The following is a 5,689-nucleotide window of genomic DNA, read 5'->3' as shown; positions in this document are numbered from 1 at the left end:
TATTTTAAATATTAAAATCCTAATCTTGTTGGTTTTGCTGATGTTGGGTATTTATCTAACCCACATAAATCTCGATCTTAAATAGGTTATGCATTCATATGTGGGGGTACTGTCATATCTTGGAGATCTACAAAGAAGTCTATCATAGCCACTTCATCGAACCATGCTGAGATAATAGTTATTCATGATACAAGCTGAGAGTGTGTGTGTTTGAGGTCCATGATACATCTCATTCAAGAAAAATATGGTTTGAAATATGACAAAGTACCCACAGTTTTACATGAAGATAATACCTAATGCAACATGCATAACACAAATAAAGGGAGGATTCTTAACAGGAGATAAAACAAAGCATATTTTGCCAAAGCTTTTCTATACACATACACTCCAAGAGAATAGTGATATTAATGTGAAACAGATTCATTCAAGTGATATTGTGGCTGATTTATTCACCAAGTCTCTTCCAATTGCAAATTTCAAGCAGATAGTGCACAAGATTAAGATAAAAAGGTTCAAAAAGGTTCTCATTAAGGGGATTTAATATGTGATGCACTCTTTTTCTTTTTCGAGGTTTTGTCCCACTGAGTTCCTTGTAAGATTTTTAATGAGGCAACCTATATGAGTATTATTAAAGATGTGTACTCTTTTTTCTTCACCAAATTTTTTTACATTGGGTATTTTAATTAAGTGTTGCATCCTACCATACATGCAAGTGTATACAGTTGTGCAAGTAATAGGGTTCACCTTTCAAGACAAATACCAATCCCATAGGGACTTGGTGCTTAGCAAACTATCCAATTCTAGAGTTACTAATAAGATTGAATAAGTATGAGTTATAACCAAATAAGAGTTGAGTTTTGTAATTATAACAAAGTAGTAGAAATTAACACGATATAAAGATCAGATTATAGACAGTATGTGCAGAGTTCCAGGGTTGAGGCATTTACTTCACATTTATGCGTAACTATGATTTCTAGCCAGTGTTAGTGTTTATCGCGATTTATTGATCTACAGGGTTGATATTATAACTTGGGAATATCCATACTCAAATTCATCTACCCAAATAAATCTCACAACTACATTGTTGAGCGGGGATGTGAGTCGTTAACTTGGATGCATTAAGCTTTCTTTCCATTTCATTAACTGAGTGGAGCGTTCAGGTATATCCCTATCCTAACCGCAATTAATTCTTTGACAACTACTATCTAATGATCAAATAATTGGCTATTATTATAACTTTTAAAGTAATAAAGTAGCCCAGTCGAGCCGAATATCGATCCCGCAGGGACTTGGATATTGGCAAGCTATCCAATTCTAGCAGTAATAATAAGATTGAATAAGTGTGATTTATAACCAAATAATATTTGAGTTTTTTAATTATAACCAAGTAACAAAAATCAACATAATATGAATTTAGAATTGTAGACAACATGTGGAGAATTCCAGGGTTGATGCATTTATTTCATATTCATGTGTAACTATGGTTTCTAGCCATGTTGGTGTTTATCATGATTGTTGATCTATAGGGTTGATATTATGACTTGGGAATGGACATCATCTAAGTCATCTATCAAAATTAATTTCATAACTATATTGCTGAGTGGGGATTGATGACGTCAAAACAATACATCCTATTAGATGATGATACGGTTGTTGTCAAAATATAGTAACCCAATAGAGATTGGGATCGAATCCCAAAGGAACACGTGCCTTTGCATATCTCAGCAATTGTAGTTAATGGGCAGAATAAGAAAAGTAAATGTGGTGTTTTGATGTAGTAATCTCAAGCAAGTAACTGTACTAACTTCGATTGTAATCAATGTAGGTGAACACTAGGATTGTGTCCTCCCTAGCTTCTCAACTCCGTAGGCTTATCGTGCTTTGATGAACCAACCTAATACTTTACATGCAGAATTGATAAGTTATGTACCTTCTGGAGTATTTTGGACGAGCAAAAGGATTTCACTCTTTACCTTTTGAGTCTCAGGATATCACGTTACTCACCCTTATCTTGATCCTAGTTAACTATTACCTTTTTAATCTCTAGTTATTAGATGAAACCTAACCATCTTACGAAGAAAGAATACAGAAGCATAGATCGACAGTTAAACTCCAAATCACTGTTGTCATTATCTTTTACTAGTCACTGCTCATCTTTTGGAGTAAGCAATAATATTTAGGCGGGATCCTAATGTGTGCACCCATTAAGAAAACTATCATAACAAAGACAAAGAAATATATGCATGGGTATCAATTTCGAACAACGAAAGAACTTCCCCTACTTTTTCAATTTTTCAGGGTTTCCACAACCCTGGATATGGATTTTAGCCGCTCATGCTTGTGAAAAAATCAATAACATTCATATTCAAAAGCATAGATGAAATCACAATGATAAGAAGAAATAAAACCCACAACTGTAATTGAATTAATGAACCAAAGCTAATACAAGAAAATCCCAAGATCAAAATTAGATCTTGGAATAAAAATATGATTGTGAATACCAAAGTGTGTATCTCCTACTAAAAGACACATAAAGAGTATTTATAGTACCGGGCGTAGGTAGTAACTGTGGTCATGATACTAGGCGCAGGTACAAACTGTAGGTACCAAGAGCAAAAATCTTGCAAGTTTATCTCTCAAGATTTTGGACTTCTGGTACTTGCTTTGCCTACAAAAGGTCTGTAGGTCCTACATGCGGCCACATGTTGACTTGGTAAGTATTGGGAGTCATCTTTTCAGCTCTTCTTCGATTCTCGAACATGCTTTGATCATGAACAAGATGAAAAATATCTCGAATATCCATAATTTCTCAAAAAGGGCCAAAACACCTGCTTTCACCTTTTTCATGAACTTATCATCCGAAATATGATTTCCTATAATACTAACCCGAAAGGCATCATATCTAACAAAATAACCTCAAAAACTTGCATCTTTTCCTCATTTTAAGCATCGAAAGTGCTAGATTTCTATAGCACATTAGGGATGTGAGTCTTTAACTTGGATGCATCAAGATATCTTTCCATTTTATTAACCAAGTAAAGCGTTTAGGTATATTCATATCCTAACCAGGAATCATCCTTTAACAATTAGTATATAAGGATCAAAGACTTGGTTATTATAACTTGAAGATCAATAAAGTGGCCATTGTGATTTGAATATCGATCCCACAGAGACTTGGAGATTGGCAAACTATTCAATTCTAGCATTACTAATATGATTGAATAATTATAACTAAGTAACAAAAACTAACTCAGTATGAAGTTTGTATTGTAGATAATATATGGAGAGTTCCAGGGTTGAGTAATTTACTTCACATTTATGCATAACTATGGTTTCTAGCATGTGTCGGTGTTTATTATGATTATTGATATACGAGGTTGATATTAAAACTTGGGAATGTCCATCCTCTGAGTAATCTACTTAAATTAAACTTACAACTACATCATTGAGTTAGGATGTGAGTCTTTAACTTGGATGCATTAAGTTATCTTCCTATTTCATTAACCAAGTGGGATGTTTAGCTATATCCCTATCCTAAACACAAATCATCTTTTAAAAATTAGTATCTAATGATCAACAACTTAGTGATTATTATAATTTGGAGAATAATAAAGTGGTCTTTTTGAAGATATTGATCCCATATAGAGATGAAGATTGGCAAACTATCCAATTCTAATGTTACTAATAAGATTGAATAAGTTTGATTTGTAACCAAACAAGAGATTAAATTTGTAATTTTAACTATCAAAAGTTAACACAATATGAAGTTTGAACTGTACGTAATATATGGAGAGTTTCAGGCTTGAGGCATTTTCTTTATATTCATGCATAACTATGGTTTCTAGCCAGTGTTGGTATTTATCGCAATTGTTGACCTATTGTCATGACCTAAACCAGGTTCTGGCCGTGACAGGTATCTCAAGTTCCATGTGGACTAAATATCACCCCCTTTGCCTAACTGTAACTCCCACTAAAAGTCATATAAAAGGTATTTATAGTACATGAGAAAACCCTAAAACCAAAGCCCGAATAAAATAGGAGAAAATTGGGTCGGTGGCCACATATGGTTCATACCTGTGGCCAGGTACTAGGCACAGGGAGTACGTGCAGTCCTGACAGTAGGCGAAGGTACGAACGACAAGTACCGAGAGAAAAAATATTGTAAGTCCAACTCTCAATATTTTGGACTTCTTGTACTTTCTTTGCCTATATGCGGTCCGTAGGTCATACATGAGGCCACATTTTAACTTGATAAGTGTCAGGAGTCATCTTTTTAGCTCTTCTTCAATTCCCAAACATGCTTTGATCACTAACAAGCTGGAAAATATCCCGAATATCCATTATTGCTCCAAAATGGACAAAAACACCTTTTTTCACCCTTTTTATGAACTTATCATCAAAAATATGGTTTCTTGCAAAACATACCCAAAATGAATTATATCTAACAAAATAACCTCATAAACTTGCATATTTTCTTCATTTTAAGAAATGAAAATGTTATATTTCTATAGAACATCAACACCCTCAACTTAGTATGTTTGCATTCCTCAGGCAATTAAACACAACACAAATAAAAATAACACTTAACTAGGAGAATCTAAGTTATTCAAGGCAGTTAGTCATTCAAATTATATCATCTCAGTCTCAACAACCCTCACTCTAGTATTTGTGGCCCTTTGGTTGTCAACTAAGCTCTACATAAACACACTAGATATAGTAATCCTACCTATCACAAAAGATGTTGTGGATGGGCGAGTAGGCTCTATAGATGAACCTACCAGATCTAAGGTCAAAGCCAGGACTGAAAAAGAAGTAGCCCGTATCCCCTCACCCTGCATACTCAAATCTCGAGCCTCTTTCTACTCCCCTATCTCCATGTCAAAACTAACACCCGCATAATCTCAATGTGCCTCAGTAGGCTTTGTGGAGACTGTTGGGCCCTCAGACTTAGCCTGTGGTACTGATGCCTGCTGTCTTAATCTCCTGAAGAGACTAGATGTGCCAGTCCCTTTATGTTCCTTGTCTGCAGAGTCGTCGGTGCAGTTACCCTCTTGTGTACACCCGGTATCTCAGGCATATCGACCTTACCACACAGCCTCTGAATCATGCAAGGAAAGGACAGATTAGTCAACTCCCCAAATGTTTTGTCATGTAACTCATGGCAAAGAATATTAGAAAAATTAACATCATGTACAACTATCAGACAGGAAACCACTGATGATCCTTTCCATGTCAATGGGTTATCCAAAGAAGTGGGTATCAGTCGATATCTAATCAGCAACCACTAAAACTTGGCCTTCAGTGTCAATATACCCTTCTTAATCATATCTTACCCCTCGATCCATGAGGTCACGTCACCCAGTGGTGAACTATAACTGGCTATCCACCTAACCATCTCGACCCTATCACGACAGTGCTCAGTGATAGTGCCCAAGCACACACACAAGTGTACATGGTCTTAATAAGTAGTAAAGTGACCTAATAAAAGCCCAGTATCAATCCTACAGTGACTTGGTTAAATAACGGTTCAATTTCAGTTCTCAATTTAGATTCAACTAGTATAAAAGTAACTAAAAGAGTGATTGGAGTTTGTAAATTGCAAGTAAAGTAAAGGGTGCATAAGGTAAAGATCTTGGACAATCAATGGAGTAAAACCCAGAGTTGAAGAACTTTGAACAATCGTACTATG

The sequence above is a fragment of the Capsicum annuum genome, chromosome 12 (genome assembly GCF_002878395.1).
Source record: "Capsicum annuum cultivar UCD-10X-F1 chromosome 12, UCD10Xv1.1, whole genome shotgun sequence".
Lineage (NCBI taxonomy): Eukaryota > Viridiplantae > Streptophyta > Magnoliopsida > Solanales > Solanaceae > Capsicum > Capsicum annuum.
This window is presented reverse-complemented; position numbering follows the sequence as displayed.